Here is a 16500-nt window from a genome sequence, read left to right as displayed (position 1 = left end):
CTCTTGATTATTGGAATTTTCACTTGTTGAATTTTCTAAATTTCTAGCCATTGTATTTCTCTTTTACATTTTATCAAAGAATTTTTGCAAATAAAAAATTCTAATAATAAAAACGTACGAAAGATCTACAAATGGACAAGAAAATAGAAAAACTTTGGATGCAAGAGTCTTCTACGAGTGTGGGACTCAACTCTCAATGAAAGCACCAATTTGTGGATGCAAATCTCTTCCTCCTTGATCTTGGACAAAATTGCACCTACAAAACAAATAATACTTTTGGTCAAGGTCAAGAGCCTCACGCACCCACGATGAATGTTGGGGGGTGGGGTGGGGGGGGGGGGGGGAAGGGGGCTTTGGCCAAAGAACATCCGATGCCAAAGTTAGAATTTTGAGAGAAAAGTGTTTAGGGAATTTTTGAGTGTTTAGCAAGAGTCAAGACCTAGGTTTTTAGAGAAAATGGGGTAGTATATATAGGGCATGGCCGGCCCTTTGTGGTGTTTTTGGGTGTAATTGATGGTTTAATTGGCCATTAATAGATTAATTAGGTAATAAATCCATTAATTAGCCAATTAACATAATTTTAAAGAAATGTTTTGGGGGTTACCTTGTGAAGAGGATTTGATGAGGATGGTTGAAATAGGTTTAAAAATAAATACCTATTTGGACACTTTTGACTTGATTGTGGAATGTTTGTCCACTGCTCGCCCGTAGGAATTCTGGTACTCCTCAAGGGTAATTTTGTCCTTTTCTGCCCAAAAATCCATGTGTCGCCTCTTGATTGTTTTTGGCTCCACAATAGATAACACTAAAACAGAGAAAAATCAACAAAATATAACCATCTCTGAATCTATTCCAAACAACCTCCATATAAGCATGAGCACATCTTCATACACTCCATCTTTTCTTCTGTCTCAAATCAAAATTGTTTTAAAACAGGTCTCAACAAATCAGACCCAAAAAGCTTCCTTGTCAAATAGGGGTAAACACATCATTGTACTGGTGAGATACTTTGATATTTCTTACAACGATTGAGATGCTTTGATATTTCTTAAAACGATTGAGGTTCCTTTTTATGTCAAACAACCATTGAGATATTTAAGTAAACTAAAATATATAAATATACAGAGCTGCTTTCCTAACGTCCTTATTTTGAGGACTTGTAAGCACCTCTTTCATCTGTACCCTTATATTAATCTAAGGGTAGCTAGGCTTATTAAGTTAAATCCTCCTAGTTACACCTAAACAAAATTCTAATCGGAAAGAAAATGAGAGGGAGAAGAGAACTACAAAGCCCAGTCGTCCTCACCGTTACACCAAATGGAAAAACCTCCTCCCACAAATTCAATAATGTTAATCACAAAGCACCAAAAAAAGAATGAGATTCCTGGATTTTAAAAATTGCTTCTCTTCTCCATCGCGAAACCATGTCGGGCTGTGCAACGTGGCCTATATCTTGTCGCCCGAATTCAATTTTCTATTGGGAGTCTAGGAACATGAGATGTATGGGTTGCCATAAAATTGTAAGCAAGACTTGGTGAGTCTCTAAATACGAAGCTCCAAGATAAAGGAATGTGATAGGATTTTTACCATAAACGCAAAAAGGTTAAAAACATCTATAATACTTGCAAGAATAACAAGGATATTGTAACAGAATTGGTTCTCCATAAGGATTATTAATTAATTCGTATAAAACCAAATCTCATTTAATTATTTAAAGGCAAAATTTTGGGATGATTGATTTTATGACCTAATTTAATAAAAACGAATTTAATTTTAAAGAGTAGAAAAATCTGCAATAATAAAAGAAAGAGAGAGAAATAGTTTTTAGAAATCAGAATGAGAAAGCACTAGGTTTTTGCCATCACCTTAATAATCTTATATAGTCCTCTCAATTACTTATGAGCTATACATGCATATTTTGAAGTTTAGGTTTTCCTAATATATGCCTACTTGGATCCCCAATATAGGACGTATATTAAACATGCAATCCGTCTATAGTATTCAGATCAAATCTAAACATGCATAACTCATTACGTTTTGTGAAAACCCTCTTAAAAACAATGCAACCTTTAAGACGTGGTATTCATCCTAAGTGAGCTTGCACATATTAACCACAAGAAGCCTTCGTCAATTTCAAGGACTGACCTCCGACTAAAATTGCATCAAATTACTTTTCTAAATATCCTAATGATCGCGAATCAAGACACTTAGATAGTTTAAACCAGTGATTAATAACTCAAAAACCTGCATACATATTATCATAAGCAAATTGAAAGGAAACTACATATTCATGCTAAGGCTCATTGCCTCACCCTAACAAAAGAGATTAGTTACGCATATTTATAACTAAAATCAAAGGGAATTGTATTGAAATAATAAAAGATCGAAAACACCTTGAATGTAAAAGTCTAAAAATCCCTATGCTTGGCCAATTTCCTGTCTCAGATATCGCACAAAGAAGAAGAAATAATAGGGCCGGCTAAGCTTATTTAAACTACTATAATTCAATTCTCCTAGAAAAGGGTCTTCCAATTAGACTAGGAAACCAAAAAATAAATAAAATAAACTAGGAAACATAACCCTAAATTAAATAGTAAAATTCGCCCAAAATCTGCATAGCCATGTTTTGGACCCATATCTGCTCCAAAACCGGATCAAAATAGCTCAATTTAATTATGAACACTTCTCCAAAATGCCACAAATCCATCAGAGATCATATTGGGCTCCAAAAATCACAATTAAGCTCAGAAACGTTACTTTCTAGCAATGTGCACTGTTTCTTTAGTCCATTGCCAGAAAATAATTGTTTGGCAGAAAAAGCTGAAATTTTGATACAAACACGCGAAGAGACACATGAACGTCCTCCAATTTGAATTACTCCAAAATTTATCTGTTTGGTCATGTTTTGCTCCATAGGAAGTCGAATGTCCCATATTGAAAATATAAAGCAAAGTATTAAAATTCTACCAAAATAATTATGAAAACATATTAAGAATATGGTAAAATATATAATATGAAATTGACTCATCATAAGGGGTTCAGAAATTCATCTACACACACCCAAACACTTAAACTTCCAAGCACTTTACACACTCAGAAGGCTTTCTGTGTTCCCAAGCACCCATACACGTGCTGATTCCTTTATTGCCAGAAGCCAAATCTTTGCGGCATGCATCGAGATCAAGTCACTGTGGCCTTCGGATCAACGACCATAGATATACACTCTACAACCCCAGGATTGAATTGGAGCATTCAAACATTGCAACAAAGATCGTAACCCTAATTCTACATTAATACAATCGTTTACTTTGTACAAGTGTTCTTGTGTTATTTGTCGCAAGAATTTCACATTCACACTTACCATCCTTTTTTTCCTCGTCATTCGATTTCTTGTTTCTCCTAAAAAACACATCGCCGTTTGTGATCACCACCTTGCAGTTTGGCTAGATGCGCATTGCACCGTCACATAGCTTGCATTACCATCCTGACTGCGACATTCACACCAAACAAACACTGACCCGATTCAGAGGCATAACATAAAGGATGGAGCGAGACAAAGAAAACCTTTTTCTTCATTCTAGAAACAACAAAACAACGTTCAAATGTTTTTGCAGGATCGAACGCTGGTAAAGAAAACGAGAATGAGTGCAATTGAAAACATTTCGAGTTGCGATGTGACCTCATCGTCCAATGAGATGCGTGCTTCGATACAATAGACAAAACTAGAGATAGGGGAAGGAGACAGAGGTGAGTAAGGACTTTGAAATTTCAGAAAAGGGTCATCGATAGAAAAAGGAAAACAATGGAAAAGTCTTAAAAATTTATGCATTTTAGAGCATCTTCAAAGGAGATGTCAAAATGTCCAAATCAGCAATAACGGTAACAAAAGACAACAATAATGTTTTCCAACCGAGAAGCCAAATCTGATGTGGTATGACGTAGAATGATATCTCTCCAGCCCCCTTACTACCAAATTTGACAGCACCTTCAGCTTTCTTTTAAATTAAATTTTAAATGCTTTTTATTAATTTTATTGGTTTAAAACATTATTCTTTTGTCTCTTTCATTATTAATCCAATGTTTAAATATTTTTATACTTTTTAATTAATTTTCTTTCATTCCCAATGTAAAGAAAATAGATATGAAATTTTATTTTATGTTTAAAATTTGGCATATCGATTGGAGAGTAAAACTTCGAAAGATGTCAAAGTGCCACATAAGTCTTCATATTTAAATTTTAGGTTTAAAATTTGACATCTCTTTTAAAGATAATCATTTTAAACAGTCGTACCTGTTTTACATAAAAAATAATTAAATACTATAAGATTGCATTTTTGCCAAAAATATTTTTACAACTACAGTTTATTAAACACTTTTTATTGTTTGTTGAAAAAAAAAAAAAAAACACTTTTTATCGTTTTATTTCACATCACAGCAAAAACAAGTTTTTTTTTTTTTTTCAAAGCACAATAGTACCAAATTAGCCCTTAGTCACACACATACAAATCCCCTTCAAAGATAAGTCCTTGCATGGGTCCCTCAAGGTGAATATTACTTCTTAAAAAAAATACAGGTTTCAAACATTTCAGATAAGGAAATTATGGCACATTGTTTTCTTTTAAATTATTATTATGATATTTTATATTAAACGGGAAGGAAAGGGTTTGCATCCATGAGGCAATGGGTAAAAAATGAAGACTCTAAACACCAAAGTAATCCACCACTTACAATTATGCCGCATTGTTACAAGATGTTTTCACGGTTCAAATCTCATAAGCTAGATGAATTAGTTTGTAGTGTTGTTGAATATTTTTATTTTCCTTTTGATATAAACAATATCCAACTCTGGATTATCTAAATTATGAGAGGATGTATGAGATTTAACCTTGGATTCAAAATAGGAATACACTACACTAGCTAACTTAGCAAATCTATATCTGCATTGGGTTGTTGAATTTTTCTCTTCCTTTTTGATACAAGATATATTCAAACAAAGGGATGTAAGAATAAATTTAGGGAAGTGTTATTGGCACTTCAAAAATCTCATTCTACACTCCTCATAAGTGTATTTTTCTTTCCAAATATAGAAAGTTTGGAGTATAGAATGAGATTTTTGAAGTGTCAATAACAATTCCTTAAATTTATATCAAACCTGTTACGAAATAATAATCAAATTAATTAGGAGATTAAGCACACTGTCTCAAAACGACATGTAATGTTTAAAAAAAAAACACGAAATATATTTTTTAAACGACATGTAGTTAGGTAACAGGCTAAGCATTTTTCGCGTCCAACTCCTACGTGGCGCCAATTCTGGCAAAAGGCGGTAGAATTACACGAGGTTAAGACTAACCCGCTCCCAACAATCCGCCACGTCCAGAATTTCCAAGGGCAAATCTGGAAATCCACACAATCCCAAGCTTTTGGAGTGTCCCGTCCCGTCCAAATTCCTTAACTAGATTACCGGACCGGATGTTAGCGACACATCATTTCTAAAATTCGAACAGAAGATCAAAACCCTGCAATCGTCCGAAATTTCAAAAATCGAAAACATTTGATGCCGATAAGAGATGCCGTCGAAGCAGCAATCGAAGGCCGATTTGGCGAAGAAGCAGAAGATCATAGAGGACAAGACCTTCGGGCTCAAGAACAAGAACAAGAGCAAGAATGTCCAGAAGTATGTTCAGATCCTCAAGCAATCTGTCCAGCCGAAACCCAATCCTTCCAAGACCACCGCTAAGGTCTCATTTTCTTCATCTTCTTCTTATTTTCTTTGATTAATCGATGAATGATTAAATTTTGATTGATTGGTTGATTAAGTAACTTGATTTTGATGTATTAGAAATTATTTTTGATGGAAGTTTCGATTTTTGTTTTGATTCTATGTGACGTGACAGAATGGATGTGATCCATCAATTTAGATAAGAATTAACGTTGCAGATGTTGATTAGTTTAGTTGGTCAGGACAATTTGCCCCTTGCTCCCAAGTTCGAATTAAAATAGTTAAGGATACTGCCTTTTGGAAAACAAAAGATTAGAAAATAAAATTTTGAATTTGCATGGTTAGGGAAACATTTCAATTACACATATATTAGTTTGGGGAGAAGGGAGTTACTACAACCTGGGATGCCACCGTGGCATCCCGAAATAATGATGTGACACCATGTGTTTTAAATTTCTCAGATGGCGTTGCATGATGGGTTCGGGACACTGGCACCTTGCCATCTCTGTTTCATTATAGTTGTTCTCGAGTTTTAGACTTCGATTTTTTCAAGTGTTTGAGTATTGTTTTGCTTCATATGGAGGGGCTTTTTTTTTTTTTTTTTTTGGTATTGTAACTAAAATGAGAGAAATTTTGTAAAGCCATTGCAGTTGGGCTAATCTGCCTATAAAAGGAGGAAGAGGCCCCAGAGACAAGGACACTCAATCAATCAAACAAACAAACATACAAACTGCTCTCAAGCCAGATTTGCATCTAAAACCTATAATCAGCCTACATATCAGTCCTTTTCAGGACCATTCCCTACAAAAGCCATCTTTTGTCTAGTTTATAAGCTCTACTACCACCCCTAGTGGCGTAGTATCGATTCTCTTGTGTAAACTTGTTTACCATCCATCTCTTTTTAGAGTATAAACCCTGTAAACTCAAAAGTGAAGTGATTGCAAGAAGTTCAACCTTACCCGACAAGGTGAAATCTTGCTCAAAGCTCTTTGTTTGTTTCATAAGTTAATAGATCTACTGCTTAATGCATTCTCCAGCATGTATTCAAGTCATATCCATCTGTTTTCCTACTAGAAGAGTCTCATTTGTGCCTGGATCTGGTCACTTTAATGCATACGCCTTCATTTAAAACCAATCAAGAACCGAGTAAATGACTTAAGGGGATATGGACTCCCCTCATTCGAACATACAAGACTATGAACTGAAAGTCCTTAGTCACAAGGCAAGAAAAAGAACTTAATGTAGACTTAACCCATCCACGACAATCCTTTGATAACAAGAAGTCCGAGTAACTTGGGGCGCAAGTAATCGACTAAACACACTTGTTCTACATTTGCTATGCTGAGATAGTAGTGGCACGCCTAACACTTAGTTAGTTTTGATTGCGAGTCTCAAGGCCTACACCTAAGGCCCTACAAAGTCACCTTTCAATACTAACTCTATCCTCTTCTTGCAGCACATCAGCAAGCAAGAGCCTGACTACACATCCAAAGTGCCAATCCCTTGGGGAGCTGTGCTAAGAGCTGAGGAGCCCTCTCTAGAGGAATCTTCGCCCGAACAATACCATTATAATTTTTAACTTCAGTATGATGCTGATTGTTTGACAATTTTTTATTTTGTTGTGGTTTATGTTGTTCTGAGTATGTTTATATCTTTTATAGAAGAACAATCGAGGATTGGGATCAAGAAACTTTGGAGAAGGTGGTGGAGTCAAAGAAAAATGAGTACCAGCAGAACAAACCAACTGATATTGTAAGTTTTCTCTCTCCGAGGTGTTTCGTACAACCTGCATTTTAGTTCCCAACTTCGCATGCTTATTTAATATAGATGTTTGAACATCAATGAACTTGTTAGACTTCAAAATGATTTTTCCTTTTGAAGCAGTGGAGAAGAAACAATATGGTTGGTTTTGGGTCTGTCCCAATGGCAGCAAAAATTGCCACTATGGGCATGCTCTTCCTCCAGGATATGTTTTGAAGTCACATATGAAGGCTCTGCTGGAGGAAGAGAGTGAAAAAATACCCATTAAGGAGGAGATTGAAAATCAGGTTATTTGAACAAGTCTTTACTAATACTTATAGCATTCCGAGTTTGACTGTTTAACCGCTTTCAGTTTATCATTGCTATCATTTCCTGATATGTAACCTAACCGAACATTTGCCTCTTGGTTTTAGCGTGTTAAATTGACAACTTCAACACCCATGACTCCTGAGCTATTTATGCAATGGAAGAAGAAAAAGATTGCAGAAAGAGATGCCGGCTTGCTGCAAAAATGGCAGAGCGAGCTAAGAATGATCGTATGAGGTGTGTTTATCTTCCATTTTCTCCCATTTGTTATCACCCCACCCTTTCAAAGAAGAAAACATAATAAAAATAAAATGGATACAAACATTAACTTTCTGATGTTAACAAAGGAAATAGCTATGAACAATGAAGGGGCATTTTGGATGTGGAGAACTGATTATGTTATCGTTTCCACTCTTGCAGTGGCCGTGAACTATTTTTGTCAGATTCTAGCTTATTTGTGGATGATGCTGAGGTAGATGAGAAGTACCACAAGGAGGAAGAACTTGCAGTTGCGGAAAAGAAGGTTGGTTTTAATTTTGAATTTATATTGGCGATGAATAGAAGGGTAGTTTCACTTGTTAGCCTTCACGCTTTTATATTTCTAACCTCAAAACTGTGTATTCTATTTCATTGGATGTTATGAGATAGAAGTGCTCAGGTCTATTAAAGCTTATGATAACTGCTTTTACACTATTGACCGTAGATGCCAGTGAGGAATTTGGGTGCTTTTCTATGGTGTGTTATATTTGATTAGCACAAAATTGAATGGACAGTGTTAATTGTACCACTCAAATTTTCTATGGTTCGAATTCAGGCCAATGAGAACTCTAATGGAGATGGACCGAGCAACTCAGCAACAGCTGGTGGTGATGCTGAAGTTACCAATGTTGATGATGACGATGAACTGGACATAGATGAGTTAAACGAGTTGGAAGCAAGCTTATTGAATGTAGCAATTCAAGAGCCAGGCACTCATGCTTAGTCCACAATAGCCAATCTGAAGTCTGCATACTTGTTTTTTGAGTGTGGAATCATGTCATTATCTGTAAGCTCATGACCCCCTCAAGGAGCATAACCTCTCGGATGCTCTCTGAAAGGTTATAATGTTCGCCAGTCGATGATCTTAGCATCCTTGGGGATCATTATGTGCATTTGTGTTATTTATCTAATTTTCCCGGGTCAATAGTCCTTTAAGAAGGATACAAGAATAATCGTGTTGCGTTGTATTTTACCTGAGCATTGTAGGATGCAAGTAATGTCTCCTCTCAGTTAATGCCAGAACTACCTAAATGTTGAAGAATTTGAACAAATGTTTCTCTTGGATTCAAGTGGTAATTCTTGTGCTTCCAGATGCTTAGTGTTAATCTGTCAAATGTGGCGGCTTAATTTGGTCCCAACAATCCGAACGCAGGAGACTGAATCATAAGCCTTCATCATCAACTCCATGGAGTTTTTCATTGTCTGAAACCTTAAACTGAAGTAACCAAAATGCAGCCGAAGTTCGTTAATATTCTGTAAATTCATGCTAGGCCAACATTAAACACTTACTATTGCGTCCATACAATAGTTCGGCGTCTCACAACCCCAAAATAAATTGTGTCATAGCATCAGTTAGATACGGTCATCATTACCCGTCACCGAAAGACGTATTCTATGGTTTCTCAAGAACCACGAGATGAAGCATTCAACGTTTGGTGAGGCCTATAATGCCTATATAGTGACCAACATAGTGACATAAATCCAAATGAACCTAACATAAAAGACATTCAATTACCATTGAGGGAACCAACTTACATTTCTCAATTTAGTGTTCTCTCAAAGCCTAAGCATGTTACATCAAGATGTGGGGGCAATTCAGCTTGCAAAAACAATACAACTATTAACATGATAATCAAATCACTAATATAGTACTTGAGAATAACAAATATAATTTAATGTCGCCACTATCATGTCATCTCACACACTACCTTCTTAGGATCATTTGCATAGAAAAATATGCAGTAATAAAGGTGAGCAACACATACGACATCGCTCTCCCTTAGGGTTTGCCCTTTTTTTTTTTAAATTTTAAGTACAATATATATATATATATATATATCATATAACATTTGGTTAAAATCTCAAATCATGAGCATGCTCGATCGATAAGTTAAAACCAATGGTATGCGATACCCAAACGTCACTGTATACCAACAATGCCTAATTGACCAAATAAAACATAAGACTTTAGTCCCTGAGATTTGTAAAACACATCACTTTGGTCCCTGAGATTGAAAATCAATAGAAATGGTTTATGAGATTGTCCACCATCCATTATTTTAGTCATTCCGTTAAAAACTCTGTTAAGTGTCCCATAGCCCTTGGCCGAAAGTTTGGGCAATTTGCAAAGCTTCATAACTCAATCGTTTCTTAGACAAATTCGACCCATAATATATCAAAATAAAGATAGGAAATTGTAAAACAAGATTATACTATTTGGAAGCCCAATGGTTGCCGGAGATGGCCAAAAAATAGTCTGAAAAGTGATTGATCCGCGAAAAAACTGAAAAACTCACTGGAGGAATATAGCACGTATGCCAAATATCTAAATAACAACTGATCATCACCACTACAAGACGGGTGACACATTCGGAGAAGCCCAAAACCAAATTCAAATACAATTTCATAATCAAGGCCAAAATTAATTTACATCCAAGACCAAATAATCAACAATACAATTTAAACGTAAATCATTCCCTACAAAACACTTATAAATAATAGTATGGGAAACTCCGATAAGGCAAGTGAAAGGACCCTCGACCTCGTCTCCAAGCTAAATTCATATTTTACTATAGGTAATGTTAGAGAGACAAAATTTGCAAACTAAATGATGTGTCACCAATACAGATGAACACGTTTATCAACGCTTAGATCATAATCCAATCATCAACTTTCATGTCATTTAGTTTACAAAATTTAGTTTACAAATTTAGTCTTCCTAACATTACCCCTTCACCATAGCCGCAAATTATTAATCACCACTCGAATTCATGTACATCTCCCAAATCCCTAATTCCATAACAAACCATAATTATATTTTTGTCCACAGGTTTTTACATGCCTCGTCAAGCCACACACATAAAATCCAACTTAGATTAACCAAATCCTTGACTAAAGACACACATTGAATTCAGACTAAGAAAAAGAAGGAAAAATGAAACAGAGGGAACTCTGTAGCCTTCCCACTTCTTCACGTATCTCGTTTATTTGTTTTTATTTTATTTTTATTGGTACACCGGATGTGGGGTTTATGAATCAAATCCTTGACTAAAGACATATATATCCATTCAATCCAGCACTGGTATTATTTCAACTTAACTACTCGTGTCTAACATGGATTGGTTAGGCCCAATACTACACCTAACTTGATTTATGAAGTGTGAAGTTTTATCTTAAAACTGCTTGCTGCTTTTACCACATATGGATTGTTGTGACATTTTTCAATGTGAAATTAAGTCCATCATGACCTGTATTAAACCGTACAACCCCGACATAACTAAGTTTGGTACGTTTGGACGGTATATAAAGACAGGTAATGGATAAACCTTTTTTTGGGCAATATTCTATCTTCATGAGGAAAACATGGCAAATAGGAGAAATTTTTCATTGTGACGGGAATATAAGTGATACACCACGTGTTTTGATAAAAATGGTGGGAAATTTTATTTTTTAAGTTATTAATTTTTTAGCATACATGAATATCATTTATATAATAACACGTGATGTACCATACTGTATACCGATCACACTAAAAAATCTCTCAACAGGCAGAGCTTTTTGGATGCATGAATTTGGAAAAACCTTTTGCAACTTCTATAATTGGGAATACAAGTTTTTTCTGAGGAGTGGGCCATCAGCGAACGAAAAATTTACACATCTTCATTTTCTAACGTTGTAGAAACCAAAACCAGCCATTTCGTGTTCACCTTTTTAATTTAGTTTAGATTTTATTTTTTTTATTCATACTTCCTTCTTATTTCTATCCTTTTCACCGTTTTTTTTTTCTCTCCATTTTGCCCGGATATTTTTTCATGTCACAAACGTAAATTCAAAAACTAAAAAAGAAGTAATATCAAATGAGCCCTTAATAATTGGATGCTTAAAATTAGATATATGATTATTCTTTTTTATTTTCTGGTTGACAGCTATATGATTATTGATTGGTAATAAACCAAATTTGACAAGGAATAGTGCTGCTTTGCTCCCTAGCAGTTAAGACTTTTTCTATTGGAATTGATCAACATCACAATCAAGGGTTTGTCGGGTTCAACTGCAAAAGTTTGTCTTTCTTTATGGTTACAAATACTGTCTAGGATAAAAAGGCCTCAAATTTGCACGACTGGATGAACCTTGTTGCCCATATCATTGCACATTGTATATCTGTGCTGAAAGTTGCAGAAACTTACTGAGAATTAAAAAACGAATAAATGAAAAAATAAAACCCAGGTAAAAAAATTAAGTAAACAGTGTGTGGAGTTTTCTAAGTTGTGTTTTATTCTGTAAGATTTCCAACGTGGGACTTGACGTTCTTCAACAAGAGGCATCCCCTTAAGACTACATCAACATTTTGATAAACTGAAACAGATGCATTAGGCATATCTGTTGCATACTTGCATGATTCCCAAACGCGAGCGGTTAAATCTGGAATCGGATAACAGATAGCTCTATTAATTCGTGTTTGTGAAACACCGTTTTATTCTAAAAGTCATGCAGAACAACAAAGAGTTCATCGTCTACAAGAACAGTACCCTTCATCCACCATAAAAATGTAGAGAGAGAGAAGAAAAAGAAATTTTTATCACGAACATAGGATCAGTACATATATATAAAACCAAAAGCAAAGCCACATCACAAACTTTGTCATGCATTTTTAAGAGTATATGAATGTGCTCTACTAATACATATAGTACTGCAGTACACTGCTATAATATTATGCAGCTAAAGACATTAGCGCTCGTATGACCTACACGTGATTAATTTGATCACCAGCCGGCTGCATAGGCGCCTGCACAACCTGTGTCGCCACCTTTCTACGGCAGCTCAACCCTCTCCTGACTTTCGAAGCTACTCTCACCACCAACTTGACAAGACTGGACACTATCTTAACTTTGATCCGGCCTCTTTTTGGAGGAAGCCTAGATAGAGCCATTGGTGTGGACTTGGAGTAACACAAGAAGCTAGGTAAGAACAGAAATTAACAACCAATGTTTTGTATCCAAGTACAGAGGAAATGGGAATGAGACAGCTTTTTATGATGTTGGTGTGGGAGCAGAGTGAGTAATGCAGATAGGCTGCTAAGTGCGATAAGGTATTTATATATAGTATATGCTGAAGAAAACACATGCATGAGGAAAATGCACTGTTTTAAAAAGGTTAATTTGATTTCCATTTGATATTTTAATCCCAATTTTGATAGTTTAATATAGAGATTGCTTCCCAATGTCTGATGTCAACTAGTGAAGTCATGTCCTTGATAATTGAAACTTTCAAATGATGAGTTGGTAACCTCACGGGTGACACCAGTTGGTTCCCCTTAAAAAATGATGAGCTGGTTATATGCCTATGTTGGTTTAATAGGGTTTAAAATGTTCACACTCTCCACTGAGGATAATAATACGAGAGACACCAACTTGTTATATTAATTTTTGGTTTCTAAGATGTGATGGTTTCTTATTTTATTGTGAATAAATAAGGTTTCAAATGGGACACGACACGAGCTAAATGAAAAACTGTCACATTAATTGAGATATTAAAACGTGGTGTCTATAGTACTTCCACATACATTCACACAAAATGTTTTTAGTTCAAAGATTATAAAGTCAAGCAAGGAAGATAGAATAAGTCGTAATTTGATGGAAATAAACTGTTGTGATGGCTACCTAAAGACTCAAACCTAAGCAGTCACTCAAGTCCATGAGGCAAGCTCCAAAAATTCGCGAACACAACAATTAATTGCCCAATCTCTCTTGGTAGTTCTAGACATGAAATCTCCGCTGTCCCCTTTGAAAAGGACCCGAAAAAGCTCTTGCTAGAAAAGCAGCAGACAAACCCTAACAAAAAAATGGAGGTACAATAGGCTACGACTATAATAAGGGCACTAGCTAGAGTTTGCTTAGGTTATTGGAAAACTTAGTTACGACTGCTGGGGTTTTCTGGTTCTGCCTTTGAGCTGATCCTTTGGACATAATAATTGCCAAATCATTAATTACATTTGTCCTTCTGCATGTAGCATTTGGTGATGAGGTTTGCAAGGAGTATTTGCAGGTTTACAGGAGTCTATTCCTGCATTGTGGATCAAATCCTTGATATATTTGGATTGATTGACAAAAGATATCTCCATTCTCCTTATATTGAACCCGTAAACCTAGAAAATAGGTAAGCTGCCCCATGTCTTTCAATTCAAATATGGAGAACTGATTCTGTTATTGTTTCCACTCTTGCAGTGGCCGTGAACTATTTTTATCAGATTCTAGCTTATTTGTGGATGATGCTGAGGCACATGAGAAATACCACATGGAAGAACTTGCAGTTGCTGAGAAGAAGGTTAGTTTTAATTTTAAATTTTTATTGGCAATGAACAGAAGGGTGGTTTCACTTATTAGCCGTCACGCTTTTATATTTCTAACCTCAAAACTGTGTATCCTATTGCACTGGAAGTTACGAGATAGAAGGGCTCAGGTCTATTAAAGCTTATGATAACTGTTTTTACACTATTGACAGTAGATGCCAGTGAGGAATTTGGGTTGCTTTGTTGTGTTTGGCTCATATAATTATGAGTTGGCAACAATTTTGATAGTGTAACTTTCTGAATGCTACAAGGAAATGGCAGCAGCCATTTGTGACTTTGTGTTTGGCTTTCGGTTGTGGCATGGAAGTCTTGTTTCAAGAGAAGACATGGTGACTGCCACAAGCAAAGTTGGAAGCAAGCAAGTCTTGACTTTGTGTTTGCTTGCATGCAATTGTGCATGTTTTATTTTCTATGCATTAAATGGCAAATGGAGAAAACGTTGTACTGGGTGTTGAATATGCCATGTGAACTTAAGATTTTCTTGGTCTTGGTTGGCAAAATTGTTGGTGCATGACTATAAGTGAAGGAAATAGTTATGCATTGTGTGAGCATCCGGAGGAGAACACAAAGGCGAGAAAATAGAGAGTGAGAGTGAGAAATTTTTGGGGGTAGAGTGAGGCTCTTGGGAAAATTATGTGAGTGTACAAGGGATTGGGGTTTGGGTTAAGTTGATTTAACTCAAGTGTATCTTGTAATAACCATTCTCATAGTGAAGAGCAATATCTCTCCGGGGATGTAGGCAGAATTTTTCCGAACTTTGTAATTCTTTCGGTGTCTTTATTTCTTGTATTTTAAACTGTTCAACTGTGGATTTGTATTTTGGAGAGATAATCTGAATTTGGTTTCGCACTAACCAGCCAAAGCACAACAATTGGTATCAGAGCTTTGTTGGAAGCTTCGGTTCATTGAAGGTTCAGATTTGTTATTCACCATGACGACTACAAACATGTCATTTTCAGTTGAGAAGTTTAATTGGAAAGGCAGTTTTACTCTCTGGCACATGGGAGTAAAGGATGTCTTGACTCAACAAGGCTTGGCTAGAACTTTGAAGGGAAAAGATGGGAAGCCTAAAGAAATGACAGATGACCAGTGGGGGGAGCTGGAGTCGCGTTGTGTTAGCACGATTCGACACTGTATAGCTGAGATTCGTATGAGAATCTAGTGACAACCTTACTGCATGGAAAAGATATAGTAAGCTTGGAGCAGGTGCAGGCTTCTTTGCTGCCTTATGATACACAAAAGAAGAAGACCATTGTTGATGGTGGCCACGAGACTGCTTTAGCTGTTCAAGGCAGTAGGTTCAAATCGAGTTCCGGAGGCAAGGGTCTACAATGCTACGACTGCAAAGAATTCGGGCATAAAAAGAAAAATTGTCCTTTGAGAAAAAGAAAGGATGATCTTGGTCCGGGTTGTAGCAATTTTGTGGCAGAAGACTTCGAGTATGCCTTCTAGGTACTCGAAGCAACACTTCTCCTGGTGATGTGTAGTCTCAAGTGTTGTAGGGGTTTTGCAGCAGGTGGCGCTATGGGATTCGCAAGTGATAAGATGGTCCTAAAGGAGGAGAAGTGTGAGGACTGTTTTGTCTGGCTCGACAGGTGTTGCTGGAAATGGGCGCGCTGACAAGTTGCCAGGTTGCAGACAATAAAGAGGGGAAATCCTACTGGAGGAGACGAGGGTATGTCGAGACCTTTTGTCTGAAGCTAAATGGTGATATTTAGCTTGCAGCAGCTGCACATGCATTGGCAGTGACTGAATCGGAACAGGACCAACGAGGTTGATTCAGGGTGTGTATGCTGGTAAATAAGGCCAATGGAGGCTTTGGCAAGGGATGCAAGGATTTTTTCATGGTATATTCACCAAGGTGGAGATTGTTGTGTTTGGCTCATATAATTATGAGTTGGCAACAATTTTGATAGTGTTAACTTTCTGAATGCTACAAGGAAATGGCAGCGGTCATTTGTAACTTTGTGTTTGGCTTTCGGTTGTGGCATGGAAGTCTTGTTTACCTCTAGCCTTTCTAGTACTACAGGTCTTCCAGCAGAATATATCAATTCTGTCGTTAATTCATTCCTCAACTCCCTGACATGTATTCCGACTCTTGATC

At 36.4% G+C, this 16500-nt stretch overlaps 1 pseudogene across 1 annotated transcript; it reads left to right on the top strand.

The window, feature by feature from the left end:
* Nucleotides 1–5570: 5570 nt before the first annotated feature.
* Nucleotides 5571–9124, top strand: LOC137722903 (zinc finger CCCH domain-containing protein 11-like; annotated as a pseudogene). Its single transcript, XR_015961176.1, has 6 exons — nucleotides 5571–5677; nucleotides 7384–7478; nucleotides 7577–7770; nucleotides 7897–8026; nucleotides 8210–8312; nucleotides 8604–9124. The product of XR_015961176.1 is annotated as a zinc finger CCCH domain-containing protein 11-like (transcript).
* Nucleotides 9125–16500: the final 7376 nt, after the last annotated feature.

This window comes from Pyrus communis, chromosome 4, assembly GCF_041283825.1.
Source record: "Pyrus communis isolate YQ-2024b chromosome 4, ASM4128382v1, whole genome shotgun sequence".
Taxonomy (NCBI): Eukaryota; Viridiplantae; Streptophyta; class Magnoliopsida; order Rosales; family Rosaceae; genus Pyrus; species Pyrus communis.
Note: the sequence above shows the minus strand (reverse complement) of the source record. Positions and strands in the feature narration are given on the sequence as shown.